We start from the raw sequence: 22,365 nt of genomic DNA, 5'->3' as shown, positions 1-22,365 counted from the left end.
AAGGGGTTGTCTCATCATGGACAATGGGGGCATATCGCTAGGATATGCCCTCATTGTCTTATAGGTGCGGATCCCACCACTGGGACCCACACCTTTATTGAGAACGGAGCCCCGCAAGTGAAGAAGGACGCACTGTGCAGCCGCATGCACAACCGCCCTCCTTTTATTTTCTATATTCCGTCGGCCCCAAAGAAATGAATAGGAGCGGGGGCCGTGCATGTGCGTTACGCTCCAATTCACTTCTATGGGGAGCCAGTTTGGTGGTGGTCGGACCAGAGTCCTCCAGCCACCACCTTGCGGGCCTCTATTCTCTATATAGGTGCGGGTCCCAGCGATATGCCTGCATTGTCTATGATGAGACAACCCCTTTAATCTCTATGCTATGACTGTTCTGCACTTAAAAATACATGTGATGTGGATTTTAACCCCTTAGTGACCACCCATATACCTTTTTATGGAGGCCCAGTCTAAGCGCTGCACATGTCCCTCGTGCCTAGGGCAGCATTAACTCTAAATATGGCCCTGCACAAACCCTTAAGGCCGGCTATGTCAAGAGGAACTTGGAAATGTGGAGACTAGAGAGGACAGAAGTATCACTACTTTTGTTATTTTATGACATTCTAATAAGTTTTGAAAAATACATTCTACATGTCTGGACAACCCCTTCTTAATACAGACCTTAGATGTAGATGAGACCCCCAAAATTAATAGACTAGACCCAATTAATACAAACCTTTAAACAGATCGAATACAGACTTCCAAACAGACGTACAAATTAACAAATATCTCCAGATTGAACCCCAAATTTATACCAAACCCAGATCAGCCCACAAATCCATACAGACCCCCAGACTAGACCCCAAATTATCTTCAAATTTATTCAGACCCCAAATAAGCCCCAGATCTCATCCACACTTTATACAGACCCCAGATCAGACTCCAAATTAGTATAGGACCCAAGTTCATATGAGACTACAGAACAGACCTCAAATTTGTACAGATCTCAGAACAGCTCTCAAAATTTATACAGACACCAGATCAGCCTCCAAATTTATACAAACCCTTGATCAGACTCCAGGCAAAAAAATAAAAAATACCACGCATTTTGTGCTCTGGCCACTGCCACCACTGCATGTCCACTGCGCTCTTGTAGAACTATCCAGGCACCAGAGCTGCACTGTGTGTTCTGACATCCCATAGTGTCTGGTCATAGCGCAGTGAACTGTACAGGTCCTTCTCAAAAAATTTGCATATTGTGATAAAGTTCATTATTTTTCTGTAATGTACTGATAAACATTAGACTTTCATATATTTTAGATTCATTACACACAACTGAAGTAGTTCAAGCCTTTTATTGTTTTAATATTGATGATTTTGGCATACAGCTCATGAAAACCCCAAATTCCTATCTAAAAAAATTAGCATATCATGAAAAGGTTCTCTAAACGATCTATTAACCTAATCATCTGAATCAACTAATTAACTCTAAACACCTGCAAAAGATTCCTGAGGCTTTTAAAAATTCCCAGCCTGGTTCATCACTCAAAACCGCAATCATGGGTAAGACTGCCAACCTGACTGCTGTCCAGAAGGCCATCATTGACACCCTCAAGCAAGAGGGTGAGACACAGAAATAAATTTCTGAACGAATAGGCTGTTCCCAGAGTGCTGTATCAAGGCACCTCAGTGGGAAGTCTGTGGGAAGGAAAAAGTGTGGCAGAAAACGCTGCACAACGAGAAGAGGTGACCGGACCCTGAGGAAGATTGTGGAGAAGGACCGATTCCAGACCTTGGGGGACCTGCGGAAGCAGTGGACTGAGTCTGGAGTAGAAACATCCAGAGCCACCGTGTACAGGCGTGTGCAGGAAATGGGCTACAGGTGCCGCATTCCCCAGGTCAAGCCACTTTTGAACCAGAAACAGCGGCAGAAGCGCCTGACCTGGGCTACAGAGAAGCAGCACTGGACTGTTGCTCAGTGGTCCAAAGTACTTTTTTCGGATGAAAGCAAATTTTGCATGTCATTCGGAAATCAAGGTGCCAGAGTCTGGAGGAAGACTGGGGAGAGGGAAATACCAAAAGGCCTGAAGTCCAGTGTCAAGTACCCACAGTCAGTGATGGTCTGGGGTGCCATGTCAGCTGCTGGTGTTGGTCCACTGTGTTTTATCAAGGGCAGGGTCAATGCAGCTAGCTATCAGGAGATTTTGGAGCACTTCATGCTTCCATCTGCTGAAAAGCTTTATGGAGATGAAGATTTCATTTTTCAGCACGACCTGGCACCTGCTCACAGTGCCAAAACCACTGGTAAATGGTTTACTGATCCATGGTATTACTGTGCTCAATTGGCCTGCCAACTCTCCTGACCTGAACCCCATAGAGAATCTGTGGGATATTGGGAAGAGAAAGTTGAGAGACGCAAGACCCAACACTCTGGATGAGCTTAAGGCCGCTATCGAAGCATCCTGGGCCTCCATAACACCTCAGCAGTGCCACAGGCTGATTGCCTCCATTCCACGCCGCATTGAAGCAGTCATTTCTGCAAAAGGATTCCCGACCAAGTATTGAGTGCATAACTGAACATAATTATTTGAAGGTTGACTTTTTTTGTATTAAAAACACTTTTCTTTTGTTGGTCGGATGAAATAGGCAATTTTTTTTAGATAGGAATTTGGGGTTTTCATGAGCTGTATGCCAAAATCATCAATATTAAAACAATAAAAGGCTTGAACTACTTCAGTTGTGTGTAATGAATCTAAAATATATGAAAGTCTAATGTTTATCAGTACATTACAGAAAATAATGAACTTTATCACAATATGCTAATTTTTTTAGAAGGACCTGTATAGTGTCATGATACAGTGCAGCAGCAGAGGACCAGGAACCCTTCAGTGACGCTATATTCAGTGCTCCCTGGGCCTCCTATACTAATGAGTGATTCCACAATGGAAGCAATCATTGATAGCAACTTGAAAATTATTTATTTGTTATTAAAATAAAATTGTACCTCTCCCTTTCAAGTAGCAATGTGGTGCCGCCTAGGCTGGAGCCTACCTTCACCTGCCCTGTGAGACACCATCTTGATATTTAGATTTCACCTTGCTTTAACTTTATATCTTCTATTCTATCAATCTCATCACACAAGGGCACCTAGAGGCAGTGTCAACTCTGCCTGATGAGATGACATTGCAATTATCCTTTCCTTTATGTTTTCCTAAATGAATTAGCAGAACAAGACTGTCCAATAATCAGCAGTTTGTGTCCTACCGGCAGAGAGAGCCTGTATGACAAGTACATGCAGTTTTCTTATATAGGAAATTCTAGTACCTGAGTGACACATAGATCACCATAGACTCGAGTAAAAATAAATACTCTAAAAGAATAAACAAAAGTGCGCTACAAGCCCTGATTCAGACTGTTGCTATGCAACGGCCTCTCTGTGATATTTAGTTATAAAAGCAGCAAGAAAAAGAACAGATAAAAGAATGACCAATTAAGGCTACTTTCACACTTGCGTTCAGAGCGGATCCGTCTGGTATTTGTACAGACAGATCCGCTCCTCTAATGCAAACGATTGTATCCGTTCAGACGGAACTGTTTGCATTATATTTCACTTAAAAAGTCTAAGTACAATTTGTAATTAGACGGATCCGTCCAGACTTTACATTGAAAGTCAATGGGGGGCGGATCCGTTTGAAAAATGCACCATATTGTGTCACCTTCGAACGGATCCGTCCCCATTGACTTCCATTGTAAGTCTGGACGGATCCGTTTGCCTCTGCATGGCCAGGCGGACACCCGAATGCTGCAAGCTGCGTTCGGGTGTCCGCCTGCTGAGCGGAGCGGAGGACAAATGGTGCCAGACTGATGCATTCTGAGCGGATCCGCATCCACTCAGAATGCATTAGGGCTGGACGGATGCGTTCGGGGCCGCTTGTGAGAGCCTTCAAACGGAGCTCACAAGCGAAGCCTCGAATGCTATTGTGAAAGTAGCCTAAATCACTTAATTAAACACATGGGAAACTTCAGTTTTAGATGTTGTTTCCTCTATAAATAATGGCAAATAAAAATATAAACCAACAGTAAAGTGACCATGCAGTGGTCAGATACCAGTTCTGCACATGCTTTCTGCAGTGTATCCTCGCACTGCAGACTATATAGAGGAGAATATTATATTCATCAGAAGTCACATGCAAAATTCACAACTATTTAATCCAGAGACTTGTCCATCTAACCAAACCACCATAACAGTCTTTCTTAATGACTATAAAAATTCAAGACATTTTAGGACCCTAAATTCTACAACCCAGTCCCAACCTCTATAGCATTGTGACCTAATCTGTGGCCCTCCAGCTGCTGCAAAACTATAATACTCATGATGCCCTGATAGCTTGGTCTTTACTAAAAATGATGAGCCGTTTTCCCTGCACAGCTTTGAGTTTATCTACTAGCAGGGTGTGTATTTTCTCTCTTCTCCATCAGGCAGGGAGCTGACGGGCTCCGTATCTGTGATTTCAGACCTTATAAACATTCATTAAAGGTCAATTCTTTTCCTACTGATAAAAATGTGACTTAAATAAGTGTTCATGACCTTTTACTTATTTACAGGATTAAGGGTTATTAGATGACGGGCACAAAGTGAAAGTAGAATTCATAAAGCAAGACAAACAGGTAAACCTTTGTGAGAGAATGGCTCAATACTTTTAAATAAAAAGCAATTTAATTATATTTGTATCCCAAAATAAGTAAAAGGCAATCATAGAAAAATTGTCCCCAAAGGCGTACATAGCCTTTAAGGCTCATAAAAGACACCTACATTATTTCAGACCCCAGAAAAAAACATGCCAATGATTTCAGACAGCAGCCCCCAATGTTAATCAGACCCCTAAATTAGTTCATAGATTAAACCTCTAAATTAAGAACCAAGACACCTAAATGAAATCAGAGCCCAGGCCACACCCAGGATATTAATCAAACTCACGTCCCTGTAATTCCTGGTCCCAGCTGCACCGAAAATGATGACGTTCTGGTACTAAAATATGACCTCGCAGCCGACCTCACCAAAAACTACATTCTGATGCTAAATGGCATCAGGACCCGCTGTGACAGCGCCGGCGCCTGGAGCAGAAAAGACCCTATGAGAGAGGAGCACTAAGACACTGCAGCTGTGCTCAGTTCCCTTCATGGCATAATTGAGTTGGGGGCCCACCAGACAATTAATCGACTCCCAAGGGGGTCAGTCCGAGCTTGCTTATAATTTATATTGGGGGTGCATTATAGCACACTTAATGTTATCCATATTTATAACAACTTACATCTTCCAAGCGCACTTCCTTTGTTGATAGTTTTGTCAGAATATGTCCTCCTTGAAGATGTTTATGAAAATGATCCTGAAAGGAGATATTCCTGAGTCTCACTTTAAATGTATCTACACAATTTGAATTAAAACTGCTTTCCATGCATCTGAATGGTTATGTTTCTGCAGCGTGTGTATGGATTGTTATGGATGCCTCTGAGCTGTATTGTACAGTTACAGAAATGTGCTGTTTGTAATAGGAATTTCTTTCTACCTTTCAATGTAATATAACATATAACTATAATATAGACAAAGCGGTCATTTCTGGTGTATACAGGCCCGTCTAATGTATCCTTTTTTATGACTGTTTTAGGCATAGGAAATGGTCTAAATCTCCGCCAGCAAAGTAGCTGGCATAGATTTAGACTGGCGATAGATGCGCCGAAGTTATGTAGAGGCTGGCGCCTCTACATAACTTTGGTGTATCCACTGGCAGCACAGACATTATTAAGACCGGCGTCTAAAAAGCCGGTCTTTATAAATGACCCCCAAACTGATTTTTAGACTGGGTTTTATTCCCAAAAATAAAAATGCTACTTTTGAGATTTAAGTCAGTGGATTAAAAACACCTAAAACAGTGTGTGATCGAGGTATAATTCATATCTCTTGTATGCATCATGAGAAGCCCCCCGTTAGCACCCACCAAGACTATACAGTTTGAACACTGACTGTTGCTAACAAAAACTGGCAAAAGTGTAGAGAAATAATAGGTAAGTACATTCCATCCTTTCTGGTCTCCTAAGCAACGAAAATTCAGTTACCTGGGATTTCTTCTACATTCTTATTATTAAGAGAACATAATAAAATATTTATGTAACCAGCATACCTTACCATGAGACTCTTGACAAAATATCATTAGTTACATTGAACTGTCAGGATGATGTTACTTACCAGGACTATTCAGTATTTTACTTTGACCCTCAAGTGCAGATATCCAAGGGGCTCTGTATACTATAGGCTCTTAAAGGGAATCTATCAGCAGATTTGTACCTATGAAACTGACTGACCTGTTACATGTGCTCTTAGCAGCTGGAGACTACTGGACTGTGAGCACCCTGGTTGGTGACTCTTAGCCCTGTGCGTCCTACAAATTTTTATTCTATCTTTATATTTTGTTTAAACGCATAGGAGTTTTTTTGGGCTTCCTAGTTTTAGGGCATTTTTTCAGAGGGGTTGTCTTTATTAGGGCAGTTGCTCCAAGACAAGACAAGTAGGGAATAATAGGTTAAGTTTATTAGCTCCACGGTATGACCTCCGTGCACCCTTACTTGTAGACAGTAAGGCCTCCTGCACACGAACGTGTGCTGCCCATTGCTGTATTGCGGACCGCATTTGTGGATCTGTAATACACGGCAACCGTTCTGTGGGCATTCCGCATCATGGATGCGGACCCATTCACTTCAATGGGTCCGCTAATCCGGAGATGCGGCATGGTGCTTAACGGAAGCATGGAACGTAAACCCACCGATGCACTACGGAGTGCTTCGTGGGGTTTCATCCCATACTTGCGTTCCACAAAAAAAATAGAACATGTCCTATCTTTATGCGGAACGGGCGGATCGTGGACCTATTAAAGTGAATTGGTCCGCGATCCGCTGAAGCTGCTCTACTTTCGATGTTCGTGCAGCACGGCCACGGGGCGCACACGTTTTTATATGTGCACTGGTATTTTCTGCCTATTCCTGGACTAATTAAAGGCACATTTTAAAGATGTTGAAGTTTTATTTTGATGCATATCTGGTTAAAAGTGAAGTTTTAAATTGTTCTATTTTGGGGATACCCAGTTAGTGTGTTTTGATACCGCTATGTGACTTCTTGATAGCAGTAGTTTGTGATTTCCCTGCTATTAGAATAATGGGGTATTTATCAAATGCAGTACTACGCTTTCCTGGCTTGAAAGCACTTTTCTAAAAAAAATATATATATACATATATATATATATATATATATTAAATGCTGGTTTTTTTCAACTTTACATCGCTCTCAGCACTTTTCAAAAAGTGGGCAGAGCATAGCAAATGGGAGCTTGACTAGAGAGGAGCGAATTTCATATTTTTAGAGGCATTCAGTTATTGACTCCGTCATAATAAAAGGACTCCCCTGCATAACGGTAAAGGGGGGGGGGGGGGGGGGTAGTCACTGAAGATAAGGAAAAGGCAGAGTTCCTAAATAGTTTTTTTTAGCTCTGTATATACAAAAGAAGAGAAAGGAGCTGATATCTGTGGCGCCGGGGCTGTTAGTACATCCAGTGAACAAGGCTCCGGGTCCAGGTGGATTACACCCAAGAGTGCCTAAAGAGCTCAGTTCAGTCATTGCTGTGCCCCTGTTTATAATTTTTAAGGATTCTCTAGGGACTGGTACAGTGCCAAGTGATTGGCGCAAGGCAAGCGTGGTGCCCATATTCAAAAAAGGATCAAGGTCCTTCACAGGAAATTATAGACCAGTTAGTTTAACTTCTGTTGTGGGAAAAAGGTTTGAAGGAATCTTAAGGGACCATATACAGGAGTATGTGACTGTAAATAATATTATAAGTGATAACCAACATGGGTTTACCAAGGACAGAAGTTGTCAGACTAACCCGATTTGTTTTTATGAGGAGGTGAGTAGTAGCCTGGACAGAGGGGCGGCTGTGGATGTAGTGTTTCTGGATTTTGCAAAGGCTTTTGATACTGTCCCTCATAGACGCTTAATAAGTAAAGTAAGGTCTATTGGCTAGGAAAGTATACTTTGTAACTGTATTGAAAACTGGTTGAAGGACCGTGTCTAGAGAGTTGTGGTCAATGATTCCTATTCAGAATGGTCCCAGGTTATAAGTGGTTTACCCCAAGGGCCCTTTATTATTTAATTTATTCAGAGGCATTCCGTTATGAATTCCGTCATAGAATTGTGTTATATTCCGTAGTAACGGAATCCAAAACACAATTCACCTTTTACCAGTAAAGGAAGCGTGAACGAATTTCAAAATATGAAATTCACTCATCTCTAAGCTTGACCTTCTACGCCCAAAGTAATTTGCTATAGTTTAAGTCAGCTCATAAGTGAGGAATAACGTCTTTTCTGGTCCTCAGACTGCCAGGAGATAAACCAAAATTATTATGAGGTCTACATAAATTTGGTGCATTTTACTCTAGCTCACTTATTAAAGACTCACTTATGAAAGGCTAGTCTTAATAGCCTCCCCCCCCCAATATTTTTGCATAATTATTTTACTTATATATACGGTATCATTGATTTTGTTAGTGACCAGATTTCCACCTTCAAGTCTCAGACACGAAGTCCCACTGCTATGAAGGAGTTAATGTGATTTTATAACACTAAGTGATGCCCTCCTCCACTACATACTGGAGGACACTTAGTAAGGCTAGTACAATTCTTTGGAGTAAACATCAGAATTTTATACTGTAACATACTTGTGGAGAAGGGAGGAGAGTGTAGTCAGGTGTAAACATGCCCTTTTTCAGGAGACTCCACCCACTTCCATGTATGCCCCATCCCTTTCATGATGTGCCCCTGTTGCTCTGTGCCTTTGGGAGTTCAGAAGGTCTAATCTTTTTCTGAGATCCTCCCAAATGTTCCAAGAGAGTTGGTAAGTTTGGACTATAGATATAATAACTTCTACATACATACCTTCATTCTAGATACATACCTACATGTATAACTTAATTATAGACCTGTGTCATATGCACAAACAGCAGAAGATGAACAGATTTAGAGTGCACAGCAAAGTTTGCAACTTTTTTTTTACATTCCCCTAAATACAGGCTTTACAGTGAGGCTGGGTTCAAAAGAGAGTTATCACATTCTGTTGTTCTGCTCTGTTACAGGAGCAGAACAATGAAAATAGCAGAAGTAGCGGATTCGGAACATAACTAAAACAATGTAGGTAACACCTATATTAAGGTTATAGACTTTCCTGCATTGTGGTTGGGATGATATAACTTCAGACTGTCTATATGTTTGGAGTGACAGTATCCTGCTGATGGTACTGTGGATATATATATATATATATATATATATATAGTGAAAGAAGGCCAGCAGCACACCACGGATTTCAACGGAAAACGTGTAGTTTATTCACCCAGTGTCAGCAGCGACGGTTCAACAGCTTGTTGCTGTCTTTCTCAAGCTATGTGCACATGTGTTACAGGCATACAATATAAAGGTGCATCAATTGAAAATACAATTAAAACAATGTATCCATACAAGGACAGAAATTCATAGGAACAGTAATTTATCTTAGTCAACAAAATCCATAAGTAGTGTCTCAGGAGTTGCAGGATACAGTACATATAGCAAGTGTCAAATAAAAATACATAGTGTTTATAATATAAGACAAGTACTGTAATTACCCCTAATTAGTGCAAGTGTGTCCACATGATCCCAAAACATTAAAAACTCACAGTCAGATATTGGTCCGTACAGAGTCGGCATCGCGGTCTCGGTGGCGTCCCTATTCAGTCTCTGCGCATGCGCGAAAAAATCTAATCGCACGATGCTTCGAGCGCAGAGAGACTGACTAGCGACCACAACAAAGATGGCTAGGCCTGGCTCTCGGTCCGTGTGCGCATGTCCATGTACAAGTATCGGCCTCCCATCAATAGTCACGTGATCCAAGTCACATGATCGGATACCATCAGGTACACAAACTGTATAAGGGAATCTTCATGTTAAAATGTAGGTCTGGACCACTTTGTACCCGGAATCCCACAAAGGAACAAATATAGGAATCCAGTATCCAGCGCCCTGTCAACCTTATTGCTGGCCATACAATCACCCTAACGTGCACATAATAGGCAGGATTGGTGTCCAACGGCAGCGATTAGTCGTATCAGCGATCCAATCACTGTCGGGCTGAGGAGGTGACGACGTTGCAAAGGTCCTCCCCGCGAACCGTCGTCCACCCCAATAGACCACCTCACCCTCCAATCCGTGCACAGAGTGTAAATGCCAGAGCTAAATATAATGGTAATAAAAATATCAACATCATCTTATTGGAAAACCGTATATATGTATTATATTATGTGGGTAGGCTCCGAACTGGCATGGATCATGCTCCACATCTGCACCAGAGCAGCAGTCGGGTCATCATATATGTGGACAATATCAAGAAAAACTGTGGGTAGCCAACCGGATCAGCGATGTTCCATTCACCATACAGGGCATCAGTCATGACCATGATTAGTGTATAAATCTAAAAACAAAAGAAAGAATTTTAGAAAAATTCTAAATCAATTAACTTGATTATTATGTACACATAATATAATACATATATACAGTTTTTCCAATAAGATGATGTTGATATTTTTATTACCATTATATTTAGCTCTGGCATTTACACTCTGTGCATGGATTGGAGGGTGAGGTGGTCCATTGGGGTGGACGACGGTTCGCGGGGAGGACCTTTGCGACGTCGTCACCTCCTCAGCCCGACAGTGATTGGAGTAGTGAGGGGGGCCCCCCTGGCCCTGGCAGATGACCGGGGGAGGGGGGGGTTTGATCTGGCCGAGTAGTGGGGGCCCTGGCCTGCGAATTTTGGGGCCTGGGCTGATGCTGATCTAAGGGGTCTTTTGGCTAATGATTGATCTGATGGGGGGGTCTTTGGGCTGATGATCTGGTGGCTGAGTTGGGGGGTCTTTAGGCTGATCTGAGGTCTGATGGGCATGGGGGGCTGAGTGGGGGTCTTTGGGCGGATCTGATGTCTGATGGGGGTTGACTGGGGGTCTTTGGGCTGATCTGAGGTCTGATGGGGCTGACTGGGGGTCTTTGGGCTGATCTGAGGTCTGATGGGGGCTGACTGGGGGTCTTTGGGCTGATCTGAGGTCTGCTGGGGGCTGACTGGGGGTCTTTGGGCTGATCTGAGGTCTGATGGGGGCTGACTGGGGGTCTTTGGGCTGATCTGAGGTCTGATGGGGGCTGACTGGGGGTCTTTGGGCTGATCTGAGGTCTGATGGGGCTGACTGGGGGTCTGATGGGGGGTAGGAAACTAAGATGTCTGTCTGTCAAAGCTGCAGAGATGAGAGATGGCTGAAAGAAATCATCATGGTGGTTCGGTCTGAATGGAGAAGATGAAGAAAGAGAACATCTACTGTACATCAAAGGAGACGTTACTGGATGTAAGAGGTATGGGCGTGATATATAGGTAGGGCAGTGCGTGGTTGTGGCTTGAGGGTGGGCGACTGGGCGGGGACACAGGGGCCCCATAATCTCCTATTGCCCGGGAAAGTGCCCCTCCCGAGACCAGGCTCTGGATCCGCCACTGGGGGGGCGGAGGCGGGGGAGGCCCATGGATCAGTTTCGCACAGGGGCCCCATGGATTGTGTGTACGCCACTGGCTATATGTACTGTATCCTGCAACTTCTGAGACACTACTTATGGATTTTGTTGACTAAAATAAATTACTGTTCCTATGAATTTCTGTCCTTGTATGGATAAATTGTTTTAATTGTATTTTCAATTGATGCACCTTTATATTGTATGCCTGTAACACATGTGCACATAGCTTGAGAAAGACAGCAACAAGCTGTTATAACGTCGCTGCTGACACTGGGTGAATAAACTACACGTTTTCCGTTGAAATCCGTGGTGTGCTGCTGGCCTTCTTTCACTATTTTATCGCATTGGACCCAGATGCCGGTTCACATTGGCTTGACCTGCACCCGCATCCTACAGTGTGCTGCATCCTCATTTTTCCAAAGTATATATATATATATATATATATATATATAGTGAGGGGTTATGCTCGGGATCACCTTTGCTGGGGTCAAAGGACACTTGTCTGTTCTATCCAATTCAGATCAAACACTGAGGTATAAGTTTTAATCTGACTTGTAGCCAGATTTATTGATAAGGTGCAGATAAAATAACAAAACAGCAAAAGAAAACCTAGCCTGTCCAGCACTTACTATACATAAGACATCCCTGTCAGATCACAAAGCAAGACTTTTAGCAACCTGTTACTCACATTTGGCTCACTCACACAGACAGACAGACTTTCTGTGTCCCCAGACAGAGGGAGGCTAAATGACCCCCTGACTCTTTTATATCCCCACCCTCAGTGCTGCTTCATTAATTATCTCACAGGTGAGAGTCTTCCACCTGCTACTTCACATAGGAGAGGAACCTTAAGGAAATACAGGTCCTTCTAAAAAAATTAGCATATTGTGATAAAGTTCATTATTTTCTGTAATGTACTGATAAACATTAGACTTTCATATATTTTAGATTCATTACACACAACTGAAGTAGTTCAAGCCTTTTATTGTTTTAATATTGATGATTTTGGCATACAGCTCATGAAAACCCCAAATTCCTACCTCCCTTCCACCACCAATATATATATATATATATATATATATATATATATATATACAGTCCTGATCAAAAGTTTAAGACCACTTGAAAAATGGCAAAAAATAATATTTTACATTGTTGGATCTTAACAAGGTTCCAAGTAGAGCTTCAACATGCAACAGGAGGAAATTTGAGTGAGACAAAACATTTTTTGAGCATTAATTGAAAATTGTTTTTCAGCTGATCCAAATTTTAGGACCGCATGCCTTTAAAAGGCCAAATCTGTGCAAAGATCTGGATTCATTGTCATTTTCTGTCAGGTAGTCACACGTTGTGATGGCAAAGGCAAAAAAACTCTCCCTTTTTGAACGTGGTCGGGTTGTTGAACTGCATAAGCCATCGCTGCTGAGGTGGGACGCAGTAAGACAGTCATTTGGAATTTCTTAAATGATCCTGAGGGTTATGGAACAAAAAAGTCAAGTGGAAGACCCCCAAAAATTTCATCAGCACTGAACCGGAGGATCCAATTGGCTGTCCATCAAGACACTGGACGATCCTCGACCCAAATTAAGGCCCTTACTGGTGCTGACTGCAGCCCCATAACCAAAACAAAAGACGTCTTCAAAGACCTCGTCTCCTTGAACGCCACAGAACTGCTCGTTTGGACTTTGCAAGAGAGCACCAAACATGGGACATTCAAAGGTGGAAGAAAGTTTTATTCTCTGATGAGAAAAAATGTAACCTTGATGGTCTGATGGTTTCCAATGTTACTGGCATGACAAGCAGATCCCACCTGAGATGTTTTCTACGCGCCACAGTAGAGGGGGCACCATAATGGTCTGGAGTGCTTTTTCCTTCATAGAACAATGGAGCTTCAGGAAGTGTAGGGGCGTCAAATGGCCGCTGGCTTTGTCCAGATGTTGCAGAGAGCATTTTCTCATGACTGAGGGCCCTTGTCTGTGTGGTAACGACTGGGTTTTTCAACAGGACAATGCTACAGTACACAATGGCTGCAGGACAAGGAACTTCTTCCAGGAGAATAACATCACTCTTTTGGCCCATCCTGCATGCTCCCCTGATCTAAATCCAATTGAGAACCATTGGGGATGGATGGCAAGGGAAGTTTACAAAAATGGACAACAGTTCCAGACAGTAGATGGCCTTCGTGCGGCCGTCTTCACCACTTGGAGAAATGTTCTTACTCACCTCATGGAAATGCTTGCATCAAGCATACCGAAACTAATTTTGGAAGTGATAAACAATAACAACAGAGCTACTCATTACTGAGTTCATGATTGGAAGTTGGATTTCTGTTTTGGGGGGGTTTATTTTTTGGGGAGGTGTGGTCCTAAACTTTTGATCAGCTGAAAAACAGCCTGTTTCAGTTTATTAGTTGTTTTCATTAAATTGAATGCTCAAAAAATGTTTTGTCTCACTCCCATTTCTTCTTGTTGCATGTTGAAGCTCTACTTGGAACCTTGTTAAGATCCAGCCATGCTAAATATGATTTTTTTGCCATTTTTCAAGTGGTCTTAAACTTTTGATCAGGACTGTATATATACACTCACCTAAAGAATTATTAGGAACACCATACTAATAGGGTGTTGGACCCCCTTTTGCCTTCAGAACTGCCTTAATTCTACGTGGCATTGATTCAACAAGGTGCTGATAGCATTCTTTAGAAATGTTGGCCCATATTGATAGGATAGCATCTTGCAGTTGATGGAGATTTAAGGGATGCACATCCAGGGCACGAAGCTCCCGTTCCACCACATCCCAAAGATGCTCTAATGGGTTGAGATCTGGTGACTGTAGGGCCATTTTAGTACAGTGAACTCATTGTTATGTTCAAGAAAACAGTTTGAAATGATTCGAGCTTTGTGACATGGTGCATTATCCTGCTGGAAGTAGCCATCAGAGGATGGGTACATGATGGTCATGAGGGATGGCCAAATTCGGACTATATCATTTGAATGTCTCAACAGAAATCGAGACTCATGAGACCAGGCAACATTTTTCCAGTCTTCAACAGTCCAATTTTGGTGAGCTTGTGCAAATTGTAGCCTCTTTTTCCTATTTGTAGTGGAGATGAGTGGTACCCGGTGGGGTCTTCTGGTGTTGTAGCACATCCGCCTCAAGGTTGTGCATGTTGTGGCTTCAGAAATGCTTTGCTGCATACCTCGGTTGTAACGAGTGGTTATTTCAGTCAGCGTTGCTCTTCTATCAGCTTAAATCAGTCGGCCCATTCTCCTGTGACCTCTAGCATCAACAAGGCATTTTCGTCCACAGGACTGCCGCATACTGGATGTTTTTCCCTTTTCACACCATTCTTTGTAAAACCTAGAAATGGTTGTGCGTGAAAATCCCAGTAACTGAGCAGATTGTGAAATACTCAGACCGGCCCATCTGGCACCAACAACCATGCCACGCTCAAAATTGCTTAAATCACCTTTCTTTCCCATTCTGACATTCAGTTTGGAGTTCAGGAGATTGTCTTGACCAGGACCACAACCCTACATGCATTGAAGCAACTGCCATGTGATTGGTTGACTAGATAATCGCATTAATGAGAAATAGAACAGGTGTTCCTAATAATTCTTTAGGTGAGTGTGTATATATATATATATATATATATATATAGAGAAGGAAAGTCCGCAGCACTCCTTTAAGTAAAAAAGTGAATTTTATTCACACATGTCAGACAACGTTTCGGTCCTCTCACAGGACCATTTTCAAGTCAAGTGAACAAAAAAGTGCATAGTGCAAAAATAAATACAACTCTACAGCATGACACAATCCATTATCAGCCAATAGAGTACTAGTGCACTCCCATTACTGGGTGGACTACAATTCATATAATTAACTCCATATATTGCCGTGCATATCAACTTCAGTAGCAGTACATCAGTGTTACATTCAATAGTAATTCATCAAAATATGTGTACATAAAGTGTATATAATAAAGTGAACCGTGCAGTTTTTAAAAAAAAATAAATTCTTGACTGTATTACCTTGCCTTAAGCCTGGTGGAGAGCCGAGAGAGTTTGTGGAGAAGGTTTGTGGAGAAGGCGTCTCTACATGTGTCTAAACACGCCACTCATCCGCGTCCTCTACTCCTTACTGCGCATGTACTCAGCCCTGTTCCGTTCACGCAGCTTCTAATGCTCCTACGTCACCTCTATGGTGGAGGCCAACGTGATGACGTACGGTCGATCACGTCCAGGCGCCGCACACAGACGAGTCTGCGTCAGCGTATGGACAGATCGTTCACGCCCCATCACGAGTACCTATCCACCATCTTTTTTTAGGTAATATTTTCGGGCAAAAGTATCATGCCTCCATATCTCACATATTTACACATATTTATCTCGTCTCCATCTATATACGGCCCGGCACTGGCAAGAAAAGTCAACATCCATCTATGTCATCAGGCAAATCATTGTAGTTTCCATTTAATTCACTGCATATAGAGAGCAGACAACATCAGGGTATAGGCTATGTAAGCTGGGTATCTAGCTAACCATTCCTCCTGTCACCCTAAATTCTACATTTAACCCTTTGGGTTTTAGGGTATCGAGCCGAAATATCCACCTAAGTTCAGTTTTTTTTAATTTACTTAATCGATCACCTCCTCTTTCCAATGGTTTAACATGATCTATAATCATAAATTTCAAGTCACTTTCTTTATGATTTTTTTCGGCAAAATGCTTTGATACAGGCAGATCTCTTCTTTTATTCCTAATAGACTGCCTATGGTTATTTAACCTGGTCTTTAGATCGCAAGTGGTTTCACCAACATATAATTTTTTACAAGGGCACCATAGTACATATATCACCCATGACGAATCACAGGTGAGATAATGCACTATATCAAAGGTCTCGCCCGTGTCTGGATGTGCGAACGTCGATCCCTTGACCATTCGTTTACAGTTCACACATCCCAGACACGGGAAAGAGCCCGTGCGCCTTGTTTTGAGGAATGTCTGTCTGGATTGTCCTTTATCTGGTACTTTGGAGTGTACTACCTTATCCCTGATGTTGCCTGCTCTTCTATATGCCATCATCGGCACACTTCTAAATGCAGCAACATTTGGGTGTCCACTACTCAGTAAACTCCAATGTCGCCTTATTATTTTTTCAATTTCAGGACTCAACTCGTTATATGATGATACAAACGGCATTCTATCATTAGTTCTCCTAGTTTTCGGGGTCAATAACTCATCTCTGGGGATTTTTTTAGCCCTTTCTGCATGTCTTTTCACTAACTTTCTAGGGTATCCCCTGTCTATAAAAGATTGTTCCATATTTTTCATTGCTGTACACATATTCTCATCCTTATCCACAATTCTCCGCACCCGAAGCATTTGGCTAAACGGCAGAGAATCTACCATCCTTCTTGGGTGCCCACTGGTAAAATGCAACAATGTATTCTTATCTGTGGCCTTAATGTTTAAATCCATATGCACCTGTTCATCCTCAATGTATACTTGTGTGTCCAAGTATTGCACCCGGTCAGTCGATGCCGTTAACGTAAACTGGATCTCCCGATCAAGGGAGTTCAAGTATACGTGAAAATCCATCAACTGATCCATGGTGCCATCCCAAATGAGGAAAATGTCATCTATGTATCTCCACCACGACAACACTTGATTGAAGTGGGGAGATACATAGACGAGACGCTCCTCAAATGACCGCACAAATATATTTGCATAAGTGGGCGCGGCATTAGAACCCATCGCCGCGCCCATCTTTTGCAAGAAAAATTGTCCCTGGAACACAAAATAATTGTTCCTCAAGGACAATTCCAACAATGTCAATATAAATTGTCGAACTGGGGCGGGATGCTCCGAATGTGCCAACATCTCCGCCACAGCCGACAAGCCTTTGTTGTGGTCAATCGAGGTGTACAACGACACAATGTCAAAGGAGGCTATAATGGCCCCCCCTTGGTACCTGCATTTACAAAAGTAAACGCATACCAAGGGGCATGCGATCCCGCCTAAAGCCGAATATGTTTTCACAAGATGGTGATTTTAGAGCACGTTTTGAAGCTATATCGAATAAATATGCGATGGATATTATGTTGCTCAATATTGAGTTTTCTCAGAAGGAAATGGCCGTGCTGAAAAGCAAATTGCAGGACACTGAACAACAGTTGAAGGCAACTGTGTCCACTAATGAGGCTGATACATTCCTTGAGAAACAACGATTGTTTTTGGATAAAATGCGGAAAGATCTGGAGGAGGTCAAAAGATCAAAATGGCATAGAGATCAGAGTGATTATACGTCTGGCCATGTTTATGTCTGGGAGCAACCCTGGCGTATGGACAGGGGTCCTTTATCAAAGAAAACACCTAAACGTAATAAAGAAACCAACAAATGGGTGAGAAACAAAGATGCCAATGATGACCCTAATTCTAGCCAATCTGGAACTTTTTTAGGCTCACGAGTTGCTATGGGAGACGCCCCACAAGACGGGGAGGGCTCAGACATAGAAGAGCCTGGAAAAACCAGAGCGCAGAGATTAATGAGGACCAACAACTCCAAACAGCTGAATACAAACAAGAAAAAATAGAATCGAATGTGGTGGTCAACATCTCATCCTATACATTGACTGAACATGAATTGAAAGCCCTAAATAAGGGATTGTCCTTTTGCCCACAGGCTAGGCCGGATTGGTTTCAGTTGGAACTGGACTTGAACCGCCTCCTCAGGAATCTCAAACTGAGGGTGTGGTTCGACTCCGGTTCCACTGATGCCATGAAGGTGAATGCTAATGAATCTGGTAATGCTGATGGTCAACTTACTTTGAAACAGTTTGATTTGTATTTAAAAAGTGATTTTGTTCCACTTGTCAATTCACATGCTTTAGAATGCTTCTCTGAAGCGGTCAAAAGAGACGTAGCTATGTTGAGAAAAAATACTCATCCCAGTATATATATGAGGCCAAACATTTCGACACAGGAAATGTCTGCACTGGAGGGGTTGTCCAGTAACCCCGATCTCACCATCAAACCCGCAGATAAGGGTGGTGGGATCGTGGTGATGGACACCATTCAGTATGTTAAGGAGATAAGAAGACAATTGAGCGAACCTGGCGTCTACGAGCCATTGGCCAGGGACCCCAGGTTCGACATTGCAAGGAAAATTGATACACATCTGACTGAGGCGATGCAGAGTGGCATTATTGATGGACAACTTAAGGATTTTTTGGTGGTGAAGTCCCCGGTCACACCCACGATATATGCATTACCAAAGATACATAAAAGGTTGGTTGACCCTCCAGGTCGGCCGATAATTTCGGGTAGGGGCTCTATATTATCCAACATTAATGTATTTCTGGATAAGATACTGAGAGAATACGCTATGGGTGCTAGATCGTACGTTAGGGATACCGGAGACTTCATCACCAAGATTAAAGGGATGCAGGTACCAAGGGGGGCCATTATAGCCTCCTTTGACATTGTGTCGTTGTACACCTCGATTGACCACAACAAAGGCTTGTCGGCTGTGGCGGAGATGTTGGCACATTCGGAGCATCCCGCCCCAGTTCGACAATTTATATTGACATTGTTGGAATTGTCCTTGAGGAACAATTATTTTGTGTTCCAGGGACAATTTTTCTTGCAAAAGATGGGCGCGGCGATGGGTTCTAATGCCGCGCCCACTTATGCAAATATATTTGTGCGGTCATTTGAGGAGCGTCTCGTCTATGTATCTCCCCACTTCAATCAAGTGTTGTCGTGGTGGAGATACATAGATGACATTTTCCTCATTTGGGATGGCACCATGGATCAGTTGATGGATTTTCACGTATACTTGAACTCCCTTGATCGGGAGATCCAGTTTACGTTAACGGCATCGACTGACCGGGTGCAATACTTGGACACACAAGTATACATTGAGGATGAACAGGTGCATATGGATTTAAACATTAAGGCCACAGATAAGAATACATTGTTGCATTTTACCAGTGGGCACCCAAGAAGGATGGTAGATTCTCTGCCGTTTAGCCAAATGCTTCGGGTGCGGAGAATTGTGGATAAGGATGAGAATATGTGTACAGCAATGAAAAATATGGAACAATCTTTTATAGACAGGGGATACCCTAGAAAGTTAGTGAAAAGACATGCAGAAAGGGCTAAAAAAAATCCCCAGAGATGAGTTATTGACCCCGAAAACTAGGAGAACTAATGATAGAATGCCGTTTGTATCATCATATAACGAGTTGAGTCCTGAAATTGAAAAAATAATAAGGCGACATTGGAGTTTACTGAGTAGTGGACACCCAAATGTTGCTGCATTTAGAAGTGTGCCGATGATGGCATATAGAAGAGCAGGCAACATCAGGGATAAGGTAGTACACTCCAAAGTACCAGATAAAGGACAATCCAGACAGACATTCCTCAAAACAAGGCGCACGGGCTCTTTCCCGTGTCTGGGATGTGTGAACTGTAAACTAATGGTCAAGGGATCGACGTTCGCACATCCAGACACGGGCGAGACCTTTGATATAGTGCATTATCTCACCTGTGATTCGTCATGGGTGATATATGTACTATGGTGCCCTTGTAAAAAATTATATGTTGGTGAAACCACTTGCGATCTAAAGACCAGGTTAAATAACCATAGGCAGTCTATTAGGAATAAAAGAAGAGATCTGCCTGTATCAAAGCATTTTGCCGAAAAAAATCATAAAGAAAGTGACTTGAAATTTATGATTATAGATCATGTTAAACCATTGGAAAGAGGAGGTGATCGATTAAGTAAATTAAAAAAAACTGAACTTAGGTGGATATTTCGGCTCGATACCCTAAAACCCAAAGGGTTAAATGTAGAATTTAGGGTGACAGGAGGAATGGTTAGCTAGATACCCAGCTTACATAGCCTATACCCTGATGTTGTCTGCTCTCTATATGCAGTGAATTAAATGGAAACTACAATGATTTGCCTGATGACATAGATGGATGTTGACTTTTTTTGCCAGTGCCGGGCCGTATATAGATGGAGACGAGATAAATATGTGTAAATATGTGAGATATGGAGGCATGATACTTTTGCCCGAAAATATTACCTAAAAAAAGATGGTGGATAGGTACTCGTGATGGGGCGTGAACGATCTGTCCATACGCTGACGCAGACTCGTCTGTGTGCGGCGCCTGGACGTGATCGACCGTACGTCATCACGTTGGCCTCCACCATAGAGGTGACGTAGGAGCATTAGAAGCTGCGTGAACGGAACAGGGCTGAGTACATGCGCAGTAAGGAGTAGAGGACGCGGATGAGTGGCGTGTTTAGACACATGTAGAGACGCCTTCTCCACAAACCTTCTCCACAAACTCTCTCGGCTCTCCACCAGGCTTAAGGCAAGGTAATACAGTCAAGAATTTTTTTTTTTTTTAAAACTGCACGGTTCACTTTATTATATACACTTTATGTACACATATTTTGATGAATTACTATTGAATGTAACACTGATGTACTGCTACTGAAGTTGATATGCACGGCAATATATGGAGTTAATTATATGAATTGTAGTCCACCCAGTAATGGGAGTGCACTAGTACTCTATTGGCTGATAATGGATTGTGTCATGCTGTAGAGTTGTATTTATTTTTGCACTATGCACTTTTTTGTTCACTTGACTTGAAAATGGTCCTGTGAGAGGACCGAAACGTTGTCTGACATGTGTGAATAAAATTCACTTTTTTACTTAAAGGAGTGCTGCGGACTTTCCTTCTCTACTGAATTTGTCCCATATCGAGGGACCACCGCGGGCACCTACATTTATTTCTGCACTAAAGGGAGTGCTGCCTGAATCTTTTTATGGATCTATTGTCGACCGAAGGCGCTGCACCCGACCCTACCAACATTCAAGGTAGTATGTCCCAATATGGGGACAGTGACATACATGTCTTTGCCTATAGTGATGTGGACATACAGAGGATTATGGGAAATGTAGAGGGTAATGCTGCCTTCCTTGATGTACCCTCCGCGATTAACATTAAGAGGGATTATGAAGGCACGTCGAAAAAATTATTATCCACTGAGCTACATACACTGACGTTGGCTCAGTACTACAAAAGTAAACGCATACCAAGGGGCATGCGATCCCGCCTAAAGCCGAATATGTTTTCACAAGATGGTGATTTTAGAGCACGTTTTGAAGCTATATCGAATAAATATGCGATGGATATTATGTTGCTCAATATTGAGTTTTCTCAGAAGGAAATGGCCGTGCTGAAAAGCAAATTGCAGGACACTGAACAACAGTTGAAGGCAACTGTGTCCACTAATGAGGCTGATACATTCCTTGAGAAACAACGATTGTTTTTGGATAAAATGCGGAAAGATCTGGAGGAGGTCAAAAGATCAAAATGGCATAGAGATCAGAGTGATTATACGTCTGGCCATGTTTATGTCTGGGAGCAACCCTGGCGTATGGACAGGGGTCCTTTATCAAAGAAAACACCTAAACGTAATAAAGAAACCAACAAATGGGTGAGAAACAAAGATGCCAATGATGACCCTAATTCTAGCCAATCTGGAACTTTTTTAGGCTCACGAGTTGCTATGGGAGACGCCCCACAAGACGGGGAGGGCTCAGACATAGAAGAGCCTGGAAAAACCAGAGCGCAGAGATTAATGAGGACCAACAACTCCAAACAGCTGAATACAAACAAGAAAAAATAGAATCGAATGTGGTGGTCAACATCTCATCCTAT

Source organism: Bufo gargarizans, unplaced genomic scaffold (assembly GCF_014858855.1).
Source record: "Bufo gargarizans isolate SCDJY-AF-19 unplaced genomic scaffold, ASM1485885v1 original_scaffold_1097_pilon:::fragment_2:::debris, whole genome shotgun sequence".
Lineage (NCBI taxonomy): Eukaryota > Metazoa > Chordata > Amphibia > Anura > Bufonidae > Bufo > Bufo gargarizans.
The sequence above is the reverse complement of the archived record's forward strand: the minus strand, read 5'-3'. Positions refer to the sequence as shown.